The 15330-nt window shown below is 37.8% G+C and overlaps 1 protein-coding gene across 7 annotated transcripts in view; it reads right to left on the bottom strand.

Moving 5' to 3' along the window:
- LTBP1 (latent transforming growth factor beta binding protein 1) overlaps positions 1-15330 on the bottom strand; it is a 190655-nt gene that overhangs the window by 125000 nt on the left and 50325 nt on the right. The gene's annotated exons all lie outside the window — the stretch shown is intronic.

Here is a 15330-nt window from a genome sequence, read left to right as displayed (position 1 = left end):
AACGAAACAATTGTTTGATTCTCCCTCACAGTATTCTGTACCATGTTGTTGAGTGCTGAGCTGCAGTAAATCTTGGGCATAATGTTCACAAAAAACTTAAAAATAATTTTTATCACATAGTTTAGATTTTACCAGAAAATCCTGTAGCACAATTATTTTAGTAAGAGATGTCTTAGTATGAGACTCAACAGAAATTGTAAAATTTGCCTTTCAACACTTTTGGATGAGAAAATATTAGTATCTAAGTTTGGGAGTAATAGTGGTCTAACAGTACTTTCAAAAACACAGATCAGTACCTAAAGAGCTAAAGAGCATCCCTGAAGGAACATTTAAATTAAACTTTTCAGGGAAGAAGTCTTAAAAACATGACGCAAGCTCTACCCCTACAAATACTCAAATCATTATTCACCAAAGTTTTTCATAGAATATCCTGAGTTAGAAGGTATTTACACAGAGTCCAACTCCTGGTCCCACACAGGACCAACCCAAGTGCCACACCATGGGCCCTGAGAGCACTGTCCAAACACTTCCCGAGCTCTGTCAGGCTTGATGACGTGACCACTTCCCTGGGGAGCCTGTTCCAGGACCCAACCACCCTCTGGGGGAAGAACCTTTTCCTAATATGCAACCTAAACCTCCCCTGGCACAACTTCAGGCCATTCCCTCACGTCCTGTCACTGGTCACCATAGAGTAGAGATCAGTGCGTGCCCCTTCTCTTCCCCTCATGAGGAAGTTGCATGGGGGTCTGCCCTCAGTCTCCTCTTCTCCAGTCTGAACAGACCAAGTGACCTCAGCCACTCCTCTAATGACTTCCCCTCAAGGCCCCTCCTATTTTCATGGCCCTTCTTTGGACACTGTTCAATAGCTCTATTGGCTTCTTATACTGTGGCATCCAAAACTGCATTGAAGAGCACTGACCCTAGAATGTAGCCCTACAGACACCCACTAGTGACCCGTCACCAGCCTGATGTAACCTCATTTACTACAACCCTTTGTGCTTGACCTGCCAGCGTGTTGGTCAACCATCACATGATGTGTCTATCTAGCTGTATGCTAGTTATTTTGCTATAAAATAAATTCTCACATATTCCTATTTTGATAGTTGCAAAGAGACAGAAATAAGACACCTTCATATTCTTTAGAAAATCTTCATAGGAAGATTTTCTCCATCTTTCTTAGGTTTATGAAAACTATAACCACACTTAGTTTGTTCTCCTTCCCTAGCGTGCCACAGCTTTTAACTTCAGTTCTTCTGGAGACATTTAGGATGGATACAAAGCTCTGAGCCTCTGAGCTAAAAACTGATCAGAGTTTGAGGAGGTGACTCAACACAGAGATGTTACTCATTCTTTTCTGCAGTTGCAAAGAAGTAGACAGTACTATCTTCACAGATTCTGAGGCTTAGGGACCTTAACAGTGAGCTTAATACATGCAGATTCAAATTGAAAAAACTACCACAAGCTCTTGTCCTGAAAGGAAGCTTTTAGCAGAAACTTCAAGTTTAGACTCTTGGACTTCCTTGAATCTCCTCTTTCGTATTTCTTTTCCCTCCTCTTCTCCAAAAAGGAAAATTCAAGTCTAAATAAGAAATTGTTCTTCACTACCTGTTAGCTGATTTTGCAGTATTAATGCTAAAGCCCACAATTTCACCCTAGGAAAAGACCAATACTGCCATAGCCTTGACCTCTTTTGACTTTGGACTAGCTCATATTAAAGGACAGCGTATTTTTAAGGAAGCATACAGAGTATTTGCTTTAAACTCCAGAACCTCTACTGATGATACCACTGTGACATAGGCATGACAAAATCTGCAACTTGGATTACCTCAAATTCATATTTGGAAAAAAACTGATAGTGCTACAGCAACACACCTGGAATAATTTTTTTCTATACACAGACAGAAATATATCAAACTCTTCTAGACCAATTTTAAACATGTGGAAATGAAACACCTGACATTGCTCCTAAGTATAACACCAGACTGAAGAAATACGAGACCAGATAAACAAATGAGCCTAATGAAAAAAAAAAAAAAAAACAAAAGTAGAAGATGCAAACACCAAATAAATAGCAAAGTTACTGAAAAAAATGGCCAAACTAGAGATAGATTCAGATTGTTGTTTTAATAAAGGCAGGACAATCAAGATGACTAATACTGGATAAAGCTTCATCCCTCAGCTAGACAGCAAATTCACAATGAGATTCAGCCAACAGCACCATCATCCTGCCTCACAGCCCAGGCTCACTTACACTTAAGAACTCCATGGTACATTTGTCAAAAGAGATCAGCGGAAGAATGTACCCATAATTTCCAAAATCTATAAAACTCTTGAGCCAGATTAAAAAAAGAAAGATGTCTGGGTAAAGTGATGAGATTTTAGTTAAAAGTTGGCACTGTATGCATGTGATTTTCTTTCCATCTCCGTAAGTCACTATGATATAATATCACGAACACAGCAAACTCCTGCTGTGATAAATTTATGATTTAGCAACCACTGCAGGAGAAATGGAAAATGTAAGCAAAAGGATTTCTTCACAGAACCCATTCTGCCCCCACTGTTCATTACAACAATTTTTTTTTCCCCTGCATTAGCAAAAAAGGTGAATTAGTTAAGACAGCAGGTGGCAGGTTTTATGTCCAGGTGGTCACAATAGCTTACACAGCCATGCCTGGAAAGAATTGTATGAGGGGAAGGATTCCTCCTCAACCTCCCGAGTCCCTCTGTAATGCAACTCAGACTTTGCTTCTTTCTAGAAGAATTTCTATAAACACATTTTTTTCCTTGGGTTTATGGCTGCTCTCACAGCAGAACATTCTGACAGTATTCAATAGCTGCAGTGGAGCTCAGATGATTTGTGGTATGTCCCTGTTTTGTGGGAAGACAATGGGCTAGCAACACTAGTGAAAGCAGGACTGGTATTCAGTTAAATAGATAACTACAAAGGTCAAGCAGGGCAAAGAGAATAAAATATTTTAATGTGTCAAAAATATTAATGTTATTGGGTGATGGTTTTGTGCTTCACAGAGATCTAATCAAAAGGATTCACAATAAATAAAAAAAAAACAAAAACCAAGCAGTGGCTTCTACCAGCTGAGTACACAGTGTAGCTTATGCGTACGTCTCCCATATTCCTCGTACAAACATTTCTAAAACTATTTTAAGAGGCCAGTTTTGGGAGGTTGTTGTTGTTCTCGTTGTTTTGCTTTTTTTTTCTCCAATACCTTCATTTTTGACATATATCCTGAGGCTAATCTCCTGAGGAAACAGAACTATAGACATTCCATTAGTACCTCCAGTAATGATATACATTACTCTCTTTTCTTGACAATCTACTTCTGCAATGATCCTAGTGTGTTTTCAGATGTATATCTACAGAGTGTCATCAGACCTGAAGATTCTATTTTTAAATTACATTCTCTCCCCAATGAGAATAGATTATCTCAGGCTATTTCACATTTTCAAATTATAAAGGGGAGAGCATTTAAAATTAGATCTTCTCAAATCAAACCCAGTTAGCTTTTAAACAGCTAATAGATTCAACATTTTAAATTCTCAGATGACCAACATCCTCTTTTTTTCTTAGCTAAATGCTGACACACACACAAAAAAAAGGAAAGAAGCAGAAGGAAATGACTTATTTCCTAAAAGAAGTGTCTCCCAGTTTTTCACCAGTCCACCTGGTTCAGTCCTTACACTAGATATGCTTGTTCAGCTAAAAGGAGAGATGACATTGTATGAAAATCAACCACACAAGTAAGAAAGTTAAGCTCTTAGAACTATTGTCAAATGACCTTTTTACACTTTTGACAATATATGAGGAAGTTGTCTTGTCATCACTTAGTCATCAATTTAAAACAAAAGAAAAAAACCCCAACCAACCAATCAACACAAAAACCTAGTTCCCAAAGATCAGAACAAGTTGAACTTAGCTGTCATACAACTTAGAAACAGCACCACCTAGAAGATTTAAATTGCTAGGAGCTAAAGAAGAAAAAAAAAAAGGGAAAAAAAAAACAGGAAAAAAGAAAACAAAAAAGAGAGATAAAGACACACTAGATCGACATCTGGGCCAGAGGCAGATCTTCCCTAAATTTTTGATTGCAGATTGAGAGAAATACAGGCTTTACAAGGCACAGAAAGGGCTGAAAGAGATTCTGAGAGATCACTTAATCTCCTCTCTCTTCATCTTCCCAGGATAAAACAGCAACATCAAACAAAAGGTTTGTCCAGACTATCCTCAAACCCCTTCTATTATGCAGATTTCGCAGCCTCCCTGAAGAATTTATTCCAGCACTTCAGCCTCTCTTATTATAAAGGTATTCGTAATACCAAACCTACATTTCCCCTGTAGCAACTTAAGCAAACTACTGCCCTGCTTTATCTACAGCAAACTTTAACAAAATATTATTCCGCTGTGGGTCATTTTCTAACATACTTGAAGACCACTGCCATCATTTTCTAACATACTTGAAGACCACTGCCATCATTTTCTAACATACTTGAAGACCACTGCCATCAATCTCCCTCAGTCTCATTTCAGCCAGACCAAAATCACCTAAACGTTTTCAGTCAAACAGGCCATATTTTGCAGATCTCCATCTTTTTTGTTTTTCTTTTGATACCACTCACTTGGCCCTCATCTTTCTTCAAACACCCTGTCCAAAACCACACTATACTGCAGCTGAGGTCTGATCAATGGTGGGAAAGCAGTAGAATTACTTAATACAGCTTTACATAAAATGCTTCTATGAGTTTAATTTATTTTCCTCTCCCAACAGTGCACTAACTGATACTTCATACCCAGAACCAATCTGCAGGCTAGGCCAAAGGGGCAGACATCTCCCAAATCCCTTCCTGATCTGTTGATACAGATATCATCCCAGTAAAACAAATCTGGAACACCCCTTGCACAACTTTAGCAGGACTGAACTCAACCCTTACTCTGCTCTGAGCATAGGCGTAAAATCTCCTAGATTCAAACCTCGCCCATCTAAAAATCATGCAGAATATGAGTTTTATTCTTTCTGTAACAGCCACAAGCACAAACAAGTCTGAGAACTACATGGATTCAATAAAGGCAAGGCACAGCTGTTGAGTAATTTGATTTTTGGCTTCAATATACAATGCCTACCTTCAGGTAAGGCAGTGCATCTTTGCTCTTTCCAGAAACTTTGTGACTGTTCCCTAGTACACCTCACACCCAGCTCTCTTTTCACAAGCATTGGGAGAAATTAGACATGTCGACAAAATTAAAAATAAGATGATCCAGATTTATTTCATCTGAGACCCAACATCTTCTCTAGTGCTTAAAAGTACACCCCCCCAGCTCTGCATGAGGCAAGGTGTACGTGTACACATCCACCCAGTCAAACATTTTGAGCAAGAAGATAGTATGGCAAGCTGTACTTGATTTAACATGTCTAGACAGCTAGGAACACATTATTGAAATATAATTACTTTAGCACTCCTTCTACTTTTTGTTATTTTTGTTATTTCTTGCATTTGTATGATGTTACATGTATTTCTTCAGTTAATGCAGCTTAACCTCTGATATTTCATCACTTTTCAAGTACGCAGTTCTACTGTCTTGATGCAGACTAAAATGCTTCCAAAAAAGCAAAACATATTCCAACTACCCAATGACAGTAACTGAAGGGGGATATGCATTGCTATATTTGTTGCCATTCTTATTGCCACTATTGCTATTACAAACACTTCTCTATACACCTATTTCTGATTAGCCATGTTACCACATCTTCACATCATTTCCCCCTTCTCTCTTGCTTAGAAGCTCCTACCACAATCAGCTCCCTGCAGTCAGAACTGAGCTCTCAGACTTCCTGCTTCTATTGCGCTCCTGTTTCTCTATCCTCTTTTTAAGCCCTACTTGCTTCTTCATCACACTTGACAAACAGGAAAATAAATCATCCAGAAAATTTGATGCTTCCAGGATACAGAAGAAGGTAACTTAAGATATCTGGAAAAGTCATTTTCCTTCCTAATTATCACAGGGATACAATCTCTTCCTTGCTCCCTGTCACAGAATAGAACAGAGAGAATTCCACTGTCTTTCTCATCACCACCTCCACCACCCTCCAAAACATACTAAAATTTTTAGTGGTATATTCTAGGAGAGGCAAATAACCCACTCTTCAATTCTGATAATCTCAGTTTAAAATAGAGAAGAGTGTGAACAGTGTACTGTTTGAAGTCATTTACTACAGCAACACTTGTTTCATTCAAGTAGGTTTCCTTTATTAATTTTGACAAATTCCAACAAGCTCTCTACTGTCTGCAACACAGGTTTCTTGTGTTTTCTATGGATGGCTTCACTTAAAAGTACCAAAGGAGCATATGCAGGCATGACTGCTGAGATTGTTTAAAATAAGCTATGTTTACATGCCACAAGCCCTTTGCTGAAAAATTCTCTCACTGGCACAGCCTTTTTAGAGCAAGTCAGAGGAATTCACAGAAATTACAATCATTTCTGTCCTGTGGAAACCCATAATGTACAAATCAGGCACAGATTTGAAATCTGAGATCTCTGTCAGCAGGTTTTAAGAATCACCTTTTGTCTTCCTTATCTTTTTTATCACTACAAAGATTCTTTATATGCAGTCCTCAGGCAATGAGCATCCTATCTTAAACTACAGCCATTTTCCATGGCAATGACAAACATAACTATCAATTCCCTTTACATAGTTGAGAATGATCCAGAAAAAGGTACCAACCCAAACAAATTAGAGACTGCAGTGTGGTTTGATCTTTGATGGAAGGGCCTCAGCTCATTTCAATAAACTTATTGGGCTATTAGTTCTTTTACTCTGTATTGCATTTATTTGGTTTAAAGATATTACATTTAAACTAGATCCACAAATGGTTATGATGCTAAAGAGCTGAACTTTAGCCTCGAGTTATACCACTTATCGGTCCTAAGTCTCTTTTCCAAGGGATGAGAGAAGTTAATTGCATGGAGCAAGCAGCCTAACCAGCACACCGAACAGGAATGTGCCCAACCCATTCAGAGGTAATGCTGATGTCCTAAGACTGCTTAGTTCAAAGCCTTGGTTCAAGACTGCTTAGTTTAGGGCTCAGACACATTTCTTTGGAGAACTGTGTGACTTCACAACAGCTGGGTTCTGGACACCACTATTACTGCTACAGCTGTCTTGGGGAGCTTAATCCTGCAGGAGTTTAGCTGACTGTACTTCTAAGGATAGACAGGCAGTCAAGTGCTTAAGCTGCAATTTCAAACATGAATTGTGCAAAATATTAGCACCCAGGTGACCTGTGTTTTTCAGAGTGAAGCACTTGTCCTGAAAAAAGAACTTCAAGCTCTTCAAGTGTCTCATGCTTGAGTTCACATCTGTGCTTCAGGTTTGGGGCTGGACACTACTCCAACTGTAAGCAATCCATCACAGCATTCAGGTGAACAAGCCTTTTTAAGCTTCCATTCAAATTATCCAGCTTCTTAGGTACCTAAGCATATCTGGATGTCTCACTTGAGGGACATGGTAACAAAGGCCCAAGAGATGCATTTTGACACAAACATACATGTAAGGCACAGAGTTATTCAACACAATCCTCATCTTGGCTGTAGTGAAGCAGCAGTAACTTCACAGCCCACCACAAACAATTTTCCACTGATGGAAGCTGGCACACTGATAATGAAGTCAACATTTTACACAAACTTACAGCCATACAGGAGCTTTAGTATTACCAGCTAAATACAATGCCACTGTCCACTTTATCAACAGGACTTTTTCACTCTTTTCACAAGAAGGTCTGAATTTGGACTTTATACACTGGGAATGAGACTCGTTCCCACCTGAAATTATGCATTCATCTGAAATTATGCCTTTTGCCTAAGGTTATTATTTAGGCTTCTTTCACAATAATAATACAAATATTAGACAATAGTATTACAAGTCTTAAGTTGGAAGAACATTACTTCTCAAGAAAATAAATAGTGTTTCCCCCTCCCAACATATGCAACTCCCTCAAATGAGAAAAAAGTCTAAACTGCAAGAGTCAATGTTTAGCATTTCTAGGAAGAATATGGAATAAAAATTAAATTAATATTACCTTACTAAAGTATATCCACTTGACATTTAATTTCCCAAAAGGAAACAACCAAAAAGCACTCAGGAAGTCAACAAACTGTAAACAGTGACAAAGGACAGGACATCATGGAATTAAGTTATAAATGAATACAGCCGGCTCTGCATGCTGAATCACCATTAAAAATCTTCTCTCTCAGCAGTACATGAAGCCAAGATCTCTTTTTTTCTTCTAATTTTCTGAAGAGGGGAAAAAATGACAACAGACATAAGGATGTAACTGATTCTGAAATCTCCGTTTCACAGGGTATGAACCTTCTTGCAGTAATTTTATTTGTCAACATTTGTTCATTCCTTCTGCCATAGGCAATGGCACTGACAGAAGAGCACTTTCACATCTCCTATGAAGAAAACCAGACTCAGCTACTTGGAACAATCAGAATCAATTCTTGGTATCAAAGACTTGTATCACAGCAACTCTGGAGTTAGCCAGGCTAAGGGACTTCTAATGTTTAATTCTGTGGGTTCAGTAGGTCTCTATATCCACCTAAATGAACATATTTTAAACATCACAGAGGCTTTTCCCTACAGAATTTTCTGGAAAGCCTCTTCTTTTCTTCTTGAGAAATTTTTGGTTTTGGAGCCAATACTCTTTCATCACAGAGGTTGAGATGCATTTGTCTCAGTCTGTGTTTCCCCCAGCAATTACATGCTTTGAACTGATTTTAATTCAGTTTGCCAGATCACCAATCTGTTTTTCCAACATTCTTCCTCATTCTGCTGTATATCAGTCTCTGTCTCCGTATTTTAAAGCATGGAGATGATAATTCATTTTTGGGTGAATGCAACATTTAAGATAGTTTCTACAAAAGCACCAGCAGCCTTTGCCTGTCAGGCAGACATTTATTTTCTGGTGAGATCAGTGCCATAAAATCTTTTCAGAGGCCAAAGAGCAAAATACAGTACATTTTGGGGGGGTGGTGATTTTCTGGCCCCTCAGTTGTGAGCCCTTTATGGACACGTAAACAATCACCAAGACAGCTTAGCAAGGGTATTGTTAGAATGCTTACAGCAACAGTACATTGAGTGAAATAGTTTGTATTTATACAGAGCTATTCAGTCTCCAAGGTTTTCAAAGAACTCCACGGTCTTTTATAATTGCTAAATAAACTGCATTCATTTGTTAGTTATTTTTTCAGAATTTGTCACTCTATTATTTGAGGCAAAAGCAAAGTAAATGTGCTGCTTGGTTTGGTAGAGTTAGCTGCATTAATGCAAATCTAGGTAACCCACTTAATCTACACCTAAAATTTAGCCTGTTACTTCCAAGTCCTGCTGGAATCAAAAGTAAACTTTAAATGGCTGTTATGAATTGCCATGCTGTTCAATAGCAGGAAGAATAATGCTCTTAAATGGAAGAGAGGAAAAGGATGCTTCACACTAAAATTGTTCTTCAAAAAAGCCCCAGTGCTGTTTGACACTGATGCTGACAGCACCAAAAATTTTCTTAAACTTTTTAGAATGTCCCTGAAAAATCCCTTCTGCCTCTTGAATGGGAGCACAGGCTTTGAACACATGTGCATTTGAGAACACAAAACAAAAAAGTCCCCAAAATTTATACACTTACCCCATTCCCTTGCATTTGATTATGTGCAATTTTAGCAGCAACACATGAATGGAGTTGCCATGAGCCACTGAAGCGAATTTGACTCTACATTCCCTCCAAATAGAGTATGTTGTAATTTTTCAGTTATTTCTTACTCTTAGTCTTCTAACTGTTCATTCTGTTTTCACCCACCTCATTCTGCTGGCTATACCTTCTACAGAGTGTAGCCTTAACATCCTCCCTTATCTCCAAATTTCCCAAAACTTCTAGTTGGGAATATTACCACTGTTTAATATCCATAAATACATTGATAGGCAGAAGTTACAAGGATCACAATGCAATGATCTAATTAAGACAAGCCAGTGAGAGAATTATTTTGCTGTTCATGAAGGGCAGTTCCACAAAGAAATGTCAAGAATGGAGGAAAGAGTATCTGATGCAGTGAAGACCTGAGAGCGACTTTCCTCTAAAGTTCCTCTTGGGTAGCATGTCTAATCATACAGATACATTTATATGGAACACATGTCATATTTCTGTGTGCACTTTTTAAAGCAGTAAAATGTTTATGGCTTTTACAGCTGTTTACCCATACTTCCTGGTGGGGAAATACTATTATTATGAAGTAAGTGTCACTTAGTGAAGTCAAAATGGTGCAATTCCACAAAAATAGTTTAAATTGGAGTTTCAAAGTGACACCTGGGTTTTGCTCAAATCAACCTATGAAGTCATCGGTGAAGCCAGCATGTGTAGTTACATATAAAGCTACAGAAGGCTTCATTAAATTACCAGTGTATTGTGCTGCCAATACAGGAAAGCTATTGTTACCTCAAATTTGTAACAGAGTATTCTGCACATCACAGCTCTAAGTGCTGGGACATTTTCTTCCACATTAAGCTTATTTCATGTGCATAAACTTACGTAAAATATGATGCAATACAAGAGGAGTTACATGACTTTCATATTCTTTCAGCTTCATCTTCACACATGAATTTAAGAGTTGTCCACAGAACCATGCGCAGATCCTAAGAGTCCAAAAGCCATGCACGCATATTTGTCCAACTTCTAGCTACAACACACACAACTAAGCCACAGTAGGGTGCTGCAAGCCCAATTTCACTAAACCTTATGTAACCTGTACTACTTAAATTCAAGACATGTTCTCATTTACTACCTAAAATAGAGAGACAAGTTCTCCTTAATGAATTTTATAAAGAATTTTGGTGAAGACCAAAAAAACCTCATCTACCTAAAAGAAGTTTTCCATAATACTTAACTTTATCAACTTAACATGTAACTTCAATTGCAAAATTCACATTACTTCTCATATCCTCCTGAATAGAGAGATTAGTCTCAGTTTCTTTCTTATCCTCCCTTCTTCCTTCTCGGGATGACTTCATTATACAAACACATGCCTTATTTACGTCACACAATACCATTCTAGTTGTAGGTAAAACACTCTTGAGTTTTTCCTCTGCTTTCAGTGCATTCTGTGGTCACCTCACACATTAATTAATACATTTTCTCAGTGTGCCTGTAAAACAGGGAATTGGTGGCATCATCATTGCACTTATGGGGAACTGTAGCCTGGTGCGAGGGTGTACAAAATAGTCGTACACATGCAGGTGACACCAGACAACTAATTTCAGGAACAGAAATTTCACTATTTTGAGCTCAATGGGCAAAATGCACAATGCCACTAAACACTAGCCCTCAGCTATCTCAGGCTTGAAAATGAAGTGTGTATTTAAATGCATTTTCTAAAGAATCATATAGCACCAGAAGTGGGTAGAGTGAAATGGACAACTTCCTAGCCTTTGCTGCTCTAATAAGCAGTTCTCACAATAACTGTGTTGAAAGGAATTCCAAAAGACTACACTCTGTTAAGAATTCTTATCATATACATTTTGGACCAATAGAAACAGCACAGAATTCCTTTGACTAATTTTCTTCAGCACTGCATTTACAAAGCCAGGGAGATAAGCACTCATATTTAGAGGATTCATGCTCAGATGACTAGTGGTTACTATTTAACAGTCCCATTAAGACAGTAGTGGGAAATGTCTGACGTAGATGTACCTGAATTCCTAAAAAGATCTTCCTAGTGTTTTATAGACTACCAGGCTGCAAACAGAATTGCATAGTTGAAATTTCTCTGCTGGTGCCATTAATATTATTAGAGAATTTTTAACACTGAGGTTCCAAATATTTAGGCAGATTATAGGTCAAGTGTGACAGTATGTATTTTTAAGCAAGCAGTGCATCCCTTGAGAATCACTCAGAGTTCATGGTGAGCTTATATAAGACATATATTGGCTTATAAGAGTCGCATTTGGCTGCCCTCACCTACATGTTAAGGTATTTTTGATGTTTACATTACAAATGTTGAGATTCACATCATGCCATTAGTTTCAGTTTTTATTTGCTGATCGTATCAATTCCACTGCAAGCTATTTTTATCACTATATATTCAGTCCTACTGGTACAAAACCATATTTATAATTGGTCTGCAGCTGTCAGCCTATCCAACATGAGACATTTCCATTTGCTTGAGAAGGCTCTGAATTTCCAAAGCCTTTTCCTTAAGTATTTGCTAATACAACACAAAGATAGCTGAAGACTAATTTGCAGTAGCTTAAATATAACAGCATATTGATTAAATAGAATCAGAGAGATGCTTTACAGTGTAACGTCTTTAACAGATGATTTAGAAGCATGCAGAGTAGCATTTCAGCTCTAAAACCAAGCACATTAAAGGTACACACTACCATATTTATGGGTCCTGATTTTTCTCTCCTATACTGAATGTGGTATGATTCCTTTGAAAAAAAGCAATATACAGATATATAAATTAAACTGTATTACAATGCAAGTCTTAAGGAGATAGAACTATGGCATAAAACTCTGACCATTCTGAAAATGTGAATGAGTCAGTAAATGTCTAAGACCTTTAACATTGTTTTCAGGGTGGGGTTTTGCTTTGATTTGTTTTAAAAAAAAACAAGATTTCTTAAAAATCACTCTGAACAATTTTAACTGCCTCAGCTATTAGGTACAATAAATGAGAATCACAAATTTAGCACTAAGAAATTACAATTTTTATGCAAGCTTTATGACTCCTTACACTATCTAGGCTTGGGAGATGACTTGTATCCCACAGGACAAAAGTTCAAAACACTTGGTTGTATAAGTGGCTACTGGCAGGTAACTCAATTTCACGTTCCAGGGTGACTTTAAATGCTATTATTGCAACCCCAATGGCTTACTGAATTTTCAAGCTCGGATGATGTGATATATAACCTTACAGTAAAATTCAGCTTAAAAGCCAAAAAATATCAGACTATTTGCTGTCTTTAATAAGAGCTCTATACTGCATGTTCTGAACATTATCAGAGAAGTGAACAGCTTACAAATACACCAGAGTAAACATTCCAGAAGGAATCTTGAATTAATTTTAAAAGAAAAATGTTTAATGTGATTTAACTTAATGGTTTTTATGTCAGTATCTCCAAAAGCTCATCTGACAACACTGCAATGGGGCATTTAAACATGACTGACTTTCCATAAATCAGAAGATGCTCAGAAGCACATGGTCAAGTTTGGCAATTTTCTTCCCAGTGTACCAGTCCCCCACATCTCATTTGTAGCTGCCAGGACAGACCTGTCTCTAAAGGTAACAAAAGACTAACACTTTTTCCAGTTTCAAGACTACCCATTTCATGTCACTGGATTGAAACAATCTATACAAGTCCAAAAAAATCAAAACCAATTGCAGCCACAGCTAGAGAAATAAGTTCATTCTATGGAGTACATTTTTCACAGTTACTAATCTCTGGCACAGGGTTAATACTTTGAAGTAAAATGCATAGAAAACCCATAAAACCCCAATAAAATGAGTAGCTTTGCACTCCATGTTAATTGATAACTATGAACTCTTGGGCAATGCTACCAAGTTTTACCCAGCTAATATTTCTTCTCATCTGTAAAAAAATATTATTCAATGTTAGCATAAAACAAATGTTGTGAAGCATTCAGTACTAACTTTCTGGTTTTTGCTTTTTAATAAAACTCCTACATTTTCTCCCTCTTCCTTTTCAAGTATCTCCACATGGCCACTACCAATTCCTTTGCTCAATGAAGTAAGAGGCTCTCCCATTAAGATTATACATTTAAGAGCAATAACAAAATACCATGAGGTCATCAGCCACTGTCATAAATTAACTAGACAATGAACACCAACCTTGCCATAAGCATGAACTAATTCCCAGAGTCCATCTCTGTTCAAAAAAGGACTAGGAACTGCATATTTGTGGTTATCACAGAACACCTGACGAAGTTTCACATCCTAATCTTACCTCACTGTAGTTAATTCAAACATCCCTAACATTAAAATACTGACAGTTGAAATTTAGCACTCAATTTTTATGAAAACAAGTTGTCTTTTAACCTTCAAGTTCATTCCAGCACCTCCAGAAACCCCAAACAGATACGGCTGGCCAAGTTGTAGGTCTGCTGTTCAAGCTACAAATACACAATCCTAGACTCTAACAACATACAGCTCTGTACTAGCACATATCTAAACTGCTTCATCAGAAGTTGCTATCACCGACTCCCACCTCACAGATGTAGAAAAGAGACAAAACAGGTAATGGGACTGTTTTTGAGGCTGCCAGAGAGCTCAGAATCAGAAATTTAGACACCATCTAAATAGCCTGCATTTTACCTCTGAGTCAACACTTAAGTCATGGCTGACCTTATCAGGCCATAAAAACTCTTTTTACTACTTGTCCTCTGGCTTTTTTAGGAATCATAAGCTTTTCAATTAGGGTACAATGTTTTACTAATGTACTGCTCACTAAGGGGTTTCTTAGAATTTGATAAAAAACACTCTTGTCTTCAGCTCTTGGTTTTCCTTCTCCTAGTCATGTCCCTCAGAGCACTGTAATTAACAGGGGGGCTCAAATAAGGTAGAAAGAGCTAGAAGCACTGGCTCCTTTGTCTTACAGCTGCATAGAGTCATCTCCTTATGCTACCATAGGAAAAAAAAACCAACTCAGAGAATCCATCCATTTACTGGCAGCTTGATACTTGTAAGTAATACCGAGCGTATTGAACACAGAATGACTCAAACAGCCTGAAAAACGGGGGTAAGAGGAAAGACTTTTTTTGGCTGCCATCCAACCTGGAACAGTCACTCCAAATACTGGAGAACTATACAACCTGGAACTTGTACACTCTTTGACTAGTAAGAGTCAGAAGAGAGGGACACAATCCAGTCCCAGTGGCCATTAATATTTTATTTGAAGGAAAATGAGGGCTGACTGGAAAAAAAAGCAGTGTTATCTTATTTACAAAAGAGACTACCGGTTGATGTTGACAGTGTGACAAAAAGAAAACCAAATCTTTCTGAGACTTCTAAGAAAGGGAGATAGTGCTTTGCAAGGAGTATACTTCACCACTCTAAAAATGTTAATTGATAAGACCTCCAGATGCCCACTGTTCTTCCCCTTATAGCCAATAGTCTCATTTACCATCCACAAACTTACACCTGAAGAAAAGCAAGCAGGGAGTTGTATTTAAGTATAAATTGACAGACCATAAAGATGTGCAATGTAGAAATGCAAAGATACACAAAGGAATTCAATATTTAATGATTTAGAAGGA

Source organism: Aphelocoma coerulescens, chromosome 3, assembly GCF_041296385.1.
Source record: "Aphelocoma coerulescens isolate FSJ_1873_10779 chromosome 3, UR_Acoe_1.0, whole genome shotgun sequence".
Lineage (NCBI taxonomy): Eukaryota > Metazoa > Chordata > Aves > Passeriformes > Corvidae > Aphelocoma > Aphelocoma coerulescens.
Note: the sequence above shows the minus strand (reverse complement) of the source record. Positions and strands in the feature narration are given on the sequence as shown.